Source organism: Oryctolagus cuniculus, chromosome 6 (assembly GCF_051225735.1).
Source record: "Oryctolagus cuniculus isolate XC-2025 breed Fujian yellow rabbit chromosome 6, ASM5122573v1, whole genome shotgun sequence".
NCBI classification, from domain to species: Eukaryota; Metazoa; Chordata; class Mammalia; order Lagomorpha; family Leporidae; genus Oryctolagus; species Oryctolagus cuniculus.
This window is the reverse complement of record NC_142872.1, coordinates 61,309,049-61,322,500: the sequence shown is the minus strand read 5'-3', so window position 1 is coordinate 61,322,500 and position 13,452 is coordinate 61,309,049. Positions and strand designations below refer to the sequence as shown.

Here is a 13,452-nt window from a genome sequence, read left to right as displayed (position 1 = left end):
AATCCTCCGCCTTGCGGCGCCGGCACACCGGGTTCTAGTCCCGGTCGGGGTGCTGGATTCTGTCCCAGTTGCCCCTCTTCCAGGCCAGCTCTCTGCTGTGGCCAGGGAGTGCAGTGGAGGATGGCCCAGGTGCTTGGGCCCTGCACCCCATGGGAGACCAGGAGAAGCACCTGGCTCCTGGCTTCAGATCAACGCAGTGCACCGGCCACAGCGGCCTTTGGAGGGTGAGAAAACTGTAAAGGAAGACCTTTCTCTCTGTCTCTCTCTCTCACTGTCCACTCTGCCTGTCAAAAAAATAAATAAATAAAAATAAATAAATAAAAAAGAGTACCTCAAATTCTGAGGCTGGGGCTGGTGCTGTGGAGTAGCAGGTAAAGCCACCGCCTGCAGTGCGGGCATCCCATATGGGCGCCAGTTTGAGCCCCGGCTGCTCCTCTTCCGATCCACCTCTCTGCTATAGCCTGAGAAAGCCATTGCAGCCAACTGGGGAGTGAACCAGCGGATGGAAGACCTCTCTCTCCCTCTCTCTCTCTCTCTCTCTCTGCTTCTCCTTCTCTCTGTGTAACTCTGACTTTCAAATAAATAAATGTTTTAAGAAAATTTTTAAAAGGTCAATGAAGAAGACAAGCATCCACAACCGTGCACTTGAAGTGGCTCCTTTGTGGCAGGAGAGCCTGGGCTGGAACTGGAGGGTGATGCAAAAGTCCTGAATTCCTCTGCTTCTTTGCTATCAATTGCTCCTGGCTGGGGACAAGCACTCAGGTTGAGTCACATAACAGGAAAACAGGTGGTTCGGCCTGGGTTCAAACTGAGCCAAACTCCTTGGTTAAACCATTTACAATTTTCGTGTTTGCTTAGCACTAAGTAAGAAGAGACCTCAGACTTCCGGCTGCAGCTTTCGACCAAGAGAGACAAGCATGCCTGTGTCATAGTGGCTAACAGGAGACTTGGGCTCAGTGCACTAATTCTACATGAAACACACATCATTTAAGAAATTATCCTTGACATTGGGGAACATGACTCCTCCCACCCCTATCGTCCACATCACAAAATAAGCATGAAAGCCACACATCTGGAGACAAGCCATCTGAGCTAGGGACTAAAAAGCTGCTTCTAATGGCCTCGGTGAGGAACCTCACTGTTCCGCCCAAGTCCATTTTGACTCAGTGACAACCCAGAACACACGGCCAGCAATACCCCTTCCTTTTACTCGGCTTCTTGTCTGAAGTCACACACTGGGCAGGGCAGCCATGGTTCAGCCTCTGAGCTACGTTTTCCCTTCATTTCACCAAGGTAACACCTTATAGCCCATGGTCTCTCTTTATTCAACATTCAGCTTGCAGAATTCCCTCACAACATTGAGCTGCTTTGGTATCTGGTAGAGAAGAATAAATAAGCCATTTACACTGACCAAAGTTAGGCATTCAATGGGGAGTGGGGAGGGCCACAGGTAATTGTAGCCAAAGACTGTGCTAGAAGAGACCAAAGAAAAGGGTACTGAAGATGCTGGAAGCTTGGGAAATACAAGTTTAGGACAAATAAAAGAAAGCAAGGCTTCTCACAGCAAGGAGGCGGTACATGCTAAAAACAAACACTGATTTTTAAAATTTTTAAAGAAATTAATGGCTGTCCAATCCTGAAGACATTGAGAAAGGAACCTAGAAAAGGCAATGTGTTTATAAATTAGCAGAATGACTAAAATGGACTGGCTTTCCTCTCCCCCAGATTAGGAGTACTTGCAAGAAAAAGTTAAGAAATATTCCTGACCTTGGACTTGGCAATAAACAAATCATAAGGATGATTCTTTACATCAGGGAAGCAAAAATATGGCACCATAAACTTTTATAATAACTTACTATGGTAAGAATACACATGTGCATCTGGTAAAATGGACATTGCCTCACCAGTCACATTAATTATATGGAAGTCCCCATTTTCCTATAAAGCACACAGAAAATTACTAAAACAAATACAGTGCAACTGTATTACCAACCTGAACTTATGCAGGTATGTTAGCTACAATACACATTAGGGCAGCACCAGTTTGACTTGCCCTTCTTGACACATGGGAGATTTTGTAGAATGATTCCAGCAACACTGCTTTCTTTTGAAGATGGTGCAAGGAAAACTAAACAGACACTCTTGTTTTCCTTGTTAAAAGTTGTCCTGCTGTGGCCAGTGCTATGGCACAGCAGGTTAAGCTGTGGTTGCGCATGCTGCTCCACTTCCAATCTAGCTCCCTGCTAATCCACCTGGGAAGGCAGTGGAGGCTGGCCTGAGTATGTGGGCCCCTGCCACCCATGCGGGAGACCCAGATGGAGTTCTGGGCTCCTGGGTTGGTCTGGACCAACCACGGCCATTGTGGACATTTGGAGAGTGAACCTCAAATCAAGAAGCAACTGCTGGAGAGAAAAGAGTAGCCACTCCATCAATAGCCCCACAACACTTTCCAGTGATGATGGACCAGGGAAAAAGAGAAATCAGAACCCACAATGGCATTGGTTTCCACCTGTCCATCTTCACATGCCCTTTGTGGTGAATGATCACTACTTGGCTGCCCTGCATCCATTTCCCCTTCTTCTTGTACCAGGCCCCAGGCTTTCCTCTGGGGAACCACCCAACCTCGCTGTCAGCCGGATATCAGCTGTGGCTTAGGAAGGCTCCCCCTGCCCTCTATCTAAGCACGTGCTCATGGTCTGGTCCTGGCCCGGCCGTTCAACATACTCTATTACCTGGCCACAATGAGCGGCTCAAGGATGGACAGGTGACTGAGGCTAAACGGTGAATCTTTTATAGGTACCACTGGGAAAGAAGAGCTCTCTTTCTGCTGCAATATGGCCTGGAGCTGCTATGGACAGCACCAAGTGTCCAAGAATAGAACCAATACAAAGGAAAGAGACAGAGGCCTATAGACGTGAGTGCCTGGGTCCAGCAGTCCCGCAGGAAACATCACCCTGGATGCGTCAGGTGGATCAGCCCGTAACTCTCTCTTCCACTGCAGTGGTGGGGTCTGCTAGAGTGTGAATACAGTTTGTCTCCACCAAACATTCTATTGAAGCTTGGTCCCTAGCGTCTCTGCTATTCTGTTACAGCAACAGAAACCAAACAAATCCAGGTTCTTCCCCTGGCCCACTGAGAGACTTTATGGGAACCTTCCTTTGGTTGCGCGTGCTGAGAAGTTGCCTCCCTCCATGAGTTGGAGGCATAAGTCCAGTGCCAAGAAGAGGCAGAGAATTCCCATACCCCCCCATAGCAGTCTCTTTTGCTGGCAGACACCATCTTGTTGGGCCAGTGATTCCCAACACTTTGGAGTGGCAAAGCCTGTCATTGCTGGTCAGGAATATTGCATAGTGCATATTCATTTACACATGCATCTATTATATCCTCAGCAAGTGGTTAACCTTTCATTTTTCCTGGGGGAAAAAAATGGGCATGTCATCACCTCCTTTCCCTACCTCTCTCGGGATACAGGGCTACAGTGAAACTGAATCGCATATTTCTGGACTTCAGAGAGCTAAAAACAAATCAACCCATCCTTTTCTGTCCCAAAATGATCGTGTCACAGAGGGTTCTCTTTCCTCTAACACATTCCAAAGCGACGACTGGAGTGCATGCATCAGGCTAGCACCCTTGACCGCTGTTGGAGAGTCGTCTGAAGAAGGACCTCCCCTTCCAGCCACCCCCACCCCAGCTGCCAGAAATCCCCACTTGGAGTCCTTGTGTTCCCGAAATGATATGTGCAGGGCAGGTGCCACAGGGCTCAGCCCTGGCCCTTGAGTGCATCCCTGCTCAGCTGTCACAGCTGCAGCTGATTGCATCTCAGTCCCAATCCAACCCACACTGATACAGGCACCCAGACAAGACTCACCTTTGCACTCAGACTCCCAGTGCTCCGGGGATGCCGCTGTGGCGCTCTGCGCTGGCAAAGCAATCCCAGCAAAGGCACAGCCTTCACTGCCATTTTGAAGCCCTTTTTCAATTGTAGGAAGATGAACATAAAGAAATTTAGCGTCTTCATCATTTCTAAGTACACAGTTTGGTAGCATGAAATACTCGTCATGCAGCCGTCTCCACCATCCATCCCCAGAACATTCATCTTGCAAAACTGAAACTCTGCACCCCATGAACATTTGCCCCATCTCCTCCTCTACCCCGGTCCCCTTGCTAACCCCTGGCAACCATCATTCTCCTTTCTGTGTCTATGAATTTGACGACTTGAGGAACCTCACATAAGTGGAATCACACGGGATCTGTCCTTATTTCAGCTACAACGATGTCCCCAAGGCCCATCCATATGATGGCGTGTGTCAGAATTTCCTTCCTTTCTTTAAGGATGAAAGATTGTATGTTTATCCCACTTTTCCATCTATTCATTCAACAATGGATGCCTGGGTAGCTCCCACCTTTTGCTATTACCAATAATGCACATGACTGTACGGAGACCCTTTGAGAACATGGGTGCATACCCAGATCCAAAATCGACAGATCATATGTGAATCCCATTTTTAACTTTCTGGGTAACTATCACACTATTTTCCACTGCAACTGTGCCCTTTTATTTTCCACCAGCAGTGCACAAGGATTGCAATTTCTCACCAACACTTGTGATTTCGTATTGTTTGTTTTGCTTTGGTTTTTTTTTTGTTTGTTTTTGTTTTGTTTTGTTTTGACAGGCAGAGTGGACAGTGAGAGAGAGAGACAGAGAGAAAGGTCTTCCTTTGCCGTTGGTTCACCCTCCAATGGCCGCAGCGCGCCTGATCCGAAGCCAGGAGCCAGGTGCTTCTCCTGGTCTCCCATGGGGTGCAGGGCCCAAGCACTTGGGCCATCCTCCACTGCCTTCCCGGGCCACAGCAGAGAGCTGGACTGGAAGAGGGGCAACCGGGACAGAATCCGGCGCCCCGACCGGGACTAGGACCCGGTGTGCCGGCGCCGCAAGGCGGAGGATTAGCCTATTGAGCCGCGGCGCCGGCCTGTTTTGCTTTGTTTTACAGTAGCCATGGTAATGAGTGTGAGGTGGTAACTCCTGGTGACTTTGATGCTTACGCTCATTCTTCTTGGGGTGGTCACTGCACTACCTTCTCATGCTGCACCGTTTGGTTTTCCACGTTTAGGGAGATTTCACTTTGAAGACATATAATCCTGGGCACCTAGCCAACTTGCCACAAACACCCCCACTTCTTCTAGGAGCAATTTGCACAAGACCTTGAAGACCCTTAGCGGTTAGTCCTATTCACCCCTTTCCAGAGAAGGAAGTAGAGGTCCCCAGAGGGCCAAAGCAGTGGCCAGGAAATCTGAACTGAGCAACTCTGCATTGAAAACCTGTCTGGCCGGCGCCGCAGCTCACTAGGCTAATCCTCCGCCTAGAGGCGCAGGCACACCGGTTTCTAGTCCGGGTCGGGTGCCGGATTCTGTCCTGGTTGCCCCTCTTCCAGGCCAGCTCTGCTGTGGCCAGGGAAGTGCAGTGGAGGATGGCCCAAGTGCTTGGGCCCTGCACCCCATGGGAGACCAGGATAAGTACCTGGCTCCTGATCGGATCAGCACAGTGCGCCGGCTGCAGCGCGCCAGCCGTGGCGGCCATTGGAGGGTGAACCAACGGCAAAGGAAGACCTTTCTCTCTCTGTCTCTCACTGTCCACTCTGCCTGTCAAAAAAATTAAAATATAAAGAAAATAAAACCTGTCTGCCACTTGCTAGCAGTGTGGCCATGCCAAACATCTCTTAGCCTCTCTAAGCTTCACTTCTTCTCATGTACAAAATGGGGATATGGATAGTATGAGGGGCTTCAAATAGTTAATGGAGAATGGAATTCAAAGATAAATTTATTTTAGTGCAAAACTGCTTTGAAATCCATGCAAAATTTCTTTCTTTCTTTCTTTCTTTCTTTCTTTCTTTCTTTCTTTCTTTTTCTTTTTTTTTTTTTTTTCAGGCAGAGTGGACAGTGAGAGAGACAGAGAGAAAGGTCTTCCTTTTGCCATTGGTTCACCCTCCAGTGGCCGCTGCAGCTGGCATGCTGCGGCCGGCGCACTGCGCTGATCCAAAGGCAGGAGGCAGGTGCTTCTCCTGATCTCCCATGGGGTGCAGGGCCCAAGAACTTGGGCCATCCTCCACTGCACTCCCGGGCCATAGCAGAGAGCTGACCTGGAAGAGGGGCAACCAGGACAGAATCCGGCGCCCCAACCGGGACTAGAACCCGGTGTGCCGGCGCCGCAAGGCAGAGGATTAGTCTAGTGAGCCGCGGCACCGGCCCAAAATTTTTTTTTTAAAGATTTATTTATTCATTTGAAAGACTGAGTTACAGAGTGGCAGAAGCAGAGAGAGAGAGAGTTCTTCCATCCACTGGTTCACTCCCCAGATGGCTGCAACAGCTAGGGCTGCACTGATCCAAGGACAAGAGAGCCAGGAGCTTCTTCCCAGTCTCCCACATGGGTGTAGGGGCACAAGCACTTGGGCCATCCTCCACTGCTCTTCCAGACCATAAGCAGGGTTGGATCGGAAGAGGAACAGCCAGGACACAAACCAGCACCCACATGAGATGCCGGCACCACAGGCAGAGGCTTAGTCTATTATGCCACAGCGCTGGCCCCCCTACATTAAGTCTTTAAAAGTTCACGGAAAATGCTTAATATAAAAAAACTCTTTGGGGCCGGTGCTGTGGCATAGTGGGTAAAGCCACTGCCTGCAGTGCCAGCACCCCATATGGATGTCAGGTCAAGTCCTGGCTACTCCTCTTCTGATTCGCCTCTCTGCTGTGGCCTGGGAAAGCAAAAGATGGCTCAAGTCCTTGGGCCCCTGCACCCAGGTGGGAGATCCAGAAGAAGCTCCTGGTTCCTGTTTTTGGATCAGCACAGCTCTGGCCATTGCAGCCATCTGGAGAGTGAACCAGTGGATGGAAGACCTCTCTCTCTCTCTCTGCCTCTGCCTCTCTGTAACTCTGCCTTTCAAATAAATAAATAAATAAAGACTTTATGTATGCGTCAACTTAAAATTTATCCTCCAGGGTTACTGTTGAGAGTTGAACTGGTTCATTCATGCTGAACACAGTGCCAGGCACAGAGCAGGTGCCCAATCAGCACCAGTGGCTCTCACCATTGCTGTTTTCTCATGCCTCCCCTGATGGATGTGCTCACACATAACAACTTTGGCTTAGCACTGACTGTAGCTACTGGGCTCATTGCTAAAATGAACACCGAACTCGTTCCCTTAATGGCTCGCCCTAATCAATCCCAGCAGGACAGAGGACGAGGCAGCTGCAGAAAGCCACCCCTGCCTATCATTGCAAATTCTGGACAGTCCAAGGTTGCAGAAGGTGACAGATGGAAGAGGAGGGGGGTCTCCCAAAGCCTCTGACCTTAGGGAAGTTTGCATGATCTGATTTAATGCTGTTTGTATATCATTGGGGATTTGCTTTACTCCCAATCAATCCAATGTGTTTTCCCTGCTTTTTTTTTTTTAACAATTCACACAGATTCCTTAATGTATTTTGAGGTGCTTCAAACAGTTCATAAGAGCCTCATAAGGTAAATAGTTCATAAGGTAAATAGTCCTTAAGAGCCTATTATGACCAAGGAAGACAGTGTAAGAGGTGCCAGCAACATGGCCAAGAGCCACCTGCAGAGAGCTGGGGGAAGGAGACAACAGGAGTGGGAAAATCCACTGACGGGTGGGAAGCGCAAGTGCGCCGACAGCAGGGAAGGAGAGAGGCAGGTGCTGTGAGAACCGCAAGAGGGGCTCCCAGCTCAGCTCTGCAGGCCGAGTCACAGGAAGCAAGCACAGCACACGCCTGTTGCGGGCTGCGCCGCTGTCCTGCTCTGGGCCACCAGCGTGTGCTGTGCTCAGATCCTGCGCACTGGAGGCTCGAGCATGCGACAATCTCTTGATCTGCAAGTGTACACGCTGTCCATCCAGAGGAGAGTGGCTAAATGAAGGGAGGCTTCCCCCAACTACAGAATACTGCACAGCTGTAAGAAATTAAATGGACTGACCTAGGCTAGTAGGAAAAGGCTGACACGGTAAATGAGAAAGTGAGGAAATCCTGACGTTGGAAAGAATTACTCAACAGTTCACTTATGTAAGAAAAAAAAAAGCATCCGCACGCAGGTGGCTGTGGGGGCAGATGGGAGGGACCCACAGGAGACTGCTCTCGCGGGCTTGCTAGGGCGGCCGCACCACGGCACCATGTACCCGGCGGCCTCAGACACATCTTGCTGCAGAGCTCTGGAGGTGGGAACTGGGACCATGGCAATGGCAGGGCTGGGTCCTTCTGCAAACTGTGGGGGAAGGACCCGCTCCAGGCCCTCTCCCTGGCTTGTAGCTGGCCATCTCCTCGCTGCGTCTCTGCTTCCGAATTTCCCATCTTCACAAGGACTCCCGACATGCTGGATTAGGGTCACCCAATGACCTCACTGTAACTCAATAACCTCTACAAGGTCCCCACCTCCATACAAAGTCACAATCTGGGGATTAGGACCTCGACATATAAATTCAAGGAAAGGCAGACACAATGCAAACTCTAACCCTGATGGAAGAGAAAGGAAGAGTTATCTCCTGCTTCATACTTCTCTCTGTAGAGTTTGAACTTTCATGGTGGGCATGAACTTCTACAACAACAACAAAAAAAGTAATTAAAAAATCAAATGGCGTCCGGCGCCGTGGCTCTCTTGGCTAATCCTCCGCCTGCGGCACTGGCACCCCAGGTTCTAGTCCCAGTCGGGGCACCGGATTCTGTCCCGGTTGCTCCTCTTCCAGTCCAGCACTCTGCTATGGCCCAGGAGGGCAGTGGAGGATGGCCCAAGTCCTTGGGCCCTGCACCCACATGGGAGACCGGGAGAAGCACCTGGCTCCTGGCTTCGGATCAGTGTAGTGCCAGCTGTAGAGGCTATTTGGGGAGTGAACCAAAGGAAGGAAGACCTTTCTGTCTTTCTCTCTCACTGTCTAACTCTGCCTGTCAAAAAAAAAAAAAAATCAAATGGCAATGTAAACGTTACCCATCAAAATCAACTGCTTAGTGAAAGTACCGGGGGTATAAGTTGTAGATGTGGCCTAAGAGCTGTGTCCGCCATCAGTGATCTCCAAGGTAGAGACCTGAGAGAGAGAACTTGACCATCACTGGTCTTGTGTATTTCAATTATTTTCGTTTTATTGTAATTTCTATTTTGTTTTCTATTATGCATATGTCTGGTGGCACATACTCAAACCTTTCAAGGGGTGGGCTTTTAGCCTAGCAGGTAAGACACTGCATTCCACACTGGACTACCTGGGTGGGAGGCCCAGCTTGGACTTCAGACTCCAGCATCCTGTCTATACAGACCCTGGGAGGCGGTAGTGACAGTGTAAGTAAGTGAGTTCCTGCCACCCATGTGGGAGACCTACACTGACTTCCCAACTCCTGGCTCCTACAAAGGTCTGGTCTGGGGTCTTGGCTATCTGGGAGTGCGAGCCAGAAGATGGGAGTTGTCTCTCTGTCTTTCACTCTTTCTCTCCTTCTCAAATAATAAGAAAGCCCAGTTTTAAATATACATTTCCACAATGTGCAGGTTTGCCTTATCAATGGTGTGCCTAGGGCCCCTCTCATTCTGCTCAAGATTTTTGTGGGCAAACAGCAGGCCCTACAGTAACCACACATGAGGCTTCAAATGACCCCAAACACAGTTAGGACAGGAACTCAGGAAGGGGTTGGCTGAGTGGGTTCTTAGGGGAGGTGGCAGCAGGGGAGGGGAGATCTCTGGTTTGATGCAGTCAGATGTGGGCTGAGGCTGGAGTCAACTGCAGGGTTGGCTGGGCCTAGCTATCCCAGATGCCCACCCACATGGCTGATGGTGGCTGCTGTCTACTGGGCACCTACACGCATCCTCTCCTGCATGGCAGTCTCACGGCGTTTCAGTGACCATGGCTGATGTCTCCCAGAGCCGGTGTCTCAAAGAACAGGCAGAAGTCACGGGGCCTTCTCTGATCCAGCCTCAGAAATGAAGGCATCAGGGCTCACAGTATGACATAATAGATTTAACCTCCACCTGTGGTGCTGGCATTCTGTGTGGGCACCAGTTCCAGTCCTGGCTGGTCCTCTTCCAATCCAGCTCTCTGCTAATGTGCCTAAGAAAGCAATGGAAGATGGTCCCAAATGCTTGGGCCCCTGCACCCACATGGGAAACCTGGAAGAAGCTCCTGGCTCCTGGCTTCGGATTGGCCCAGCTCTGGCTGTTGCAGCCACCTGGGTAGTGAACCAGCAGATGGAAGACCTCTCTCTCTCTCTCTCTCTCTAACTAAATAAATAATTTTTTTAAAAAAATAAGTTTACGCGGGCCGGCGCCACGGCTCACTAGGCTAATCCTCCGCCTAGTGGCGCCGGCACACCGGGTTCTAGTCCCGGTTGGGGCACCGGATTCTGTCCCGGTTGCCCCTCTTCCAGGCCAGCTCTCTGCTGTGGCCAGGGAGTGCAGTGGAGGATGGCCCAAGTGCTTGAACCCTGCACCCCATGGGAGACCAGGAAAAGCACCTGGCTCCTGGCTCCTGCCACCGGATCAGCGCGGTGCGCCGGCCGCAGCGCGCCGGCCGCGGCGGCCATTGGAGGGTGAACCAACGGCAAAGGAAGACCTTTCTCTCTGTCTCTCTCTCTCACTGTCCACTCTGCCTGTCAAAAAAATTAAAAAAAAATAAGTTTACGCATCACTGTCATTGAAATTCAAGGGCCCAGACTTAGCTCAGGTTCAAAGGGGAAGGATCAGACAGAAACTCAAATCCTTTCCTGACCTAACTTTGCAAGGTAGAGTAGGAGTTATCAATCACTGTGTAACAAATTCTCCTACAGCACAACAAACCTGTGTGACCTTACAATGTCACAGGTCAGGGGTTCAGGACCTGCTCTGACTCCTGGTCTCTTGTGAGGTTGCAGCCAAGGCCTCAGCCAAGCTGCAGTCATCCGAAGTTTGGCAGATGCCAGAGAATCTGATTCCAAAGTAGTCTGTACACTGGCTGCCGGCAGGAGGCTTGAGCTCCTCCACTTGTGGGTCTCTCCATAGGACTGCCTGAGTGTCTTGAGCATGGCAGCCAGCCTCCCCCAGGTAATGGGGGAGGAGCAGGAAGCTGCAGTGCCCTTTATGACCTAGCCTCTGAAGTCACACCTCATTTTTCCACATCATTCTGTCTGCTAGAAGTGAGTGGGTAAGCCCAGCCCACACCCAGGAAGGGACATTAGCGTTCACTTTTTGGAGAACGTGTCCGAGGATTTTCGGATGTTTGGAGACATCACCCACAACCTCACTTCAGCTGCACCAAGTTGGATACAAGGAAATCTTAGCCCGGTTATAAGAGAAGGAGACAGTTCATCTTCAGCAGGAGGAATGGTAAAGGATTTTCGGACCAGGATACGGATGAGGTGTCCTAGTCAGCCTGGGACCCCAGCACAATGTACCCCAGGAATTTACTGCTCACATTCTGCAGACTAAGAAGTCTTGATCATGGTGCCTGCAGACTTGGTTCCTGGCCCATGGCAGCCACCTTCTCACTGTCCTTTTAAAGTGCTAAGGCCAAGGGGGCAAGGTGGAAAACACAATCTGGTGTCTTTTCCTCTCTTCATAAGGAATCTCAACATGAGGACCCCACCCTCATAAACTTGTCTAAAGGTAATTACCTCCCAAGGATCCCAACAACAAATACCATTGCACGGGGAGTTAGGGCTTCACCATGTGGGTTTGAGAAGGATGCAAGCATTCAGTCCATGACATTTCACTTCTGCCTCTCTAAATTCATGTCCTTCTCACATGAGAAACAGATCCAGTCCCTTCCCAGGAGCCTCCAAAGAACTAAGGGTTCCAGCATCAGCTATGAATTCTAAAGCCCAAAGTCACAGCTAAGCATCATGATGTTTGTTCCTGACATCCAGAGACACAGACAAAGTTGTCCCACAGTGTCTGTGGGGATTGACTCCAGGATCCCTATCAGCTACTAAAAGCTATAAAATCCTCAAATGCTGTAAGTAAGGTAATGTTTGCATAAAACATATGCAGTCCTCCATGGACTTTAAGTCATCTCTAGATGACTTATAATACCTGATACAATATCAATGCTATGTAAATAGTCGTTATACTGGAATGCTTAAGGCATCATGAAAAGGAAAAGTCTGTAACATGTTCAGTACAGACACAACCTTTTTTTTTTTTTTCAAAAATGTTCAATTCACATTGGTTGAATCCAGAGATATGGAGCCTGAGGATCCCAAGGTATGACTGCAGTTGATTTAAGAGGTGACCGGGGCCAGTGCTGTGTGTAGCGTAGTGGGCTGAGCCTCTGTCTGCAGTGCCAGCATTCCTTATGGGTGCCAGTTCGAGTCCCAGCTGCTCCACTTCCTATCCAGCTCTCTGCTATGGCCTGGGAAAGTATTGGAGGAAGGCCCAAGTGCTTGGGACCCTGTACCTGCATGGGAGACCCAGAAGCAGCTCCTGTGGCTCCTGGCTTTGGATCAGCCGAGCTCTGGCCATTGTGGCCATTTGGAGAGTGAACCAGTGGATGGAAGACTTTCTCTGTGTGTGTGTGTGTGTGTGTGTGTGTGTGTGTGTGTCTTCCTCTCTCTGTCTGTAATTCTGCCTTTCAAGGAAATAAATAAAATCTTTCAAAAAATATATGTAAGAGGTGATCCCAGGCAGCACCAAAGTGGGAAGTGAGACAAGGAAGGGAGAAGAGCCAGTCGTGAGTGAGTTATAGTTTTGGAAAATTGGAGCTCAGTCCTGTTGGAGTTCTTCAGAATCCACGGGGAATGTGATCCAAACTGGGCCCACAGGAAGAAGGGGAGGCCAGGACATTCATCCATCGGCTCTCATCCCTAGCTGGCTGGAGGGGCCCCCTGTGGGTGTTAACACCCTGCCCACCCCGAGAAAGCACCCTTGTCGGTGGAGGTGAGACTAGGTCAGGGCACTTAAAACTCAGTCACAGCTGCAGGTGAACTCAGGTGGCCGGGGCGGATCTAGAGCAAACATCAGCAGCATCTGCTGTGGAATTTGAGTTCACGGAGTGGTTGCTAAACTGGATGGTTAAGGAGAGGACCTGTGAGAATGGGTCACTGTGACTCGGGAGACTTAGATTCTGCGATAGGCACCCATGCATGCAGAAATGCTAACTTGTGCTCAGGCCAAGAATGACTCTCCTCCTCTCAGTCAGCAGATATGTGCTGAGCACATGCCAGGAGCTATTCTGAGCTCTGCGGATGGGGAAATGGACAAAACAGGTGCAGTTTCTGACCGCACAGAGCTCTCAGGCTAGCAGATGAGACCAGCATTAATCAAATAATCACACAGCAAAATAAATATCAAGTTTGCCAACAGTTACAAAGGTACAACTATCTCCCGCCTGCAAATTCCATAAAGGGAGGAATGAAGGACCGTCCATGACAGCCCAGGTATCTACAGCCCCAGACAAAACTACGGAAGCCACCACGCATGCTCTCAGGGTGTGATGAGGACAC

General features: G+C 49.9%; 1 long non-coding RNA gene across 3 annotated transcripts in view; it reads right to left on the bottom strand.

Annotated features, from left to right (window-relative positions):
- Window positions 1-13,452, bottom strand: part of LOC149126156 (uncharacterized) — a 116,747-nt gene that overhangs the window by 40,676 nt on the left and 62,619 nt on the right. For all 3 annotated transcript variants that reach the window (XR_016236465.1, XR_016236464.1, XR_016236466.1), the window contains exon 3: window positions 3,869-3,970. This is a non-coding gene — a long non-coding RNA (uncharacterized LOC149126156). The remainder of the gene's footprint in view (window positions 1-3,868; window positions 3,971-13,452) is intronic.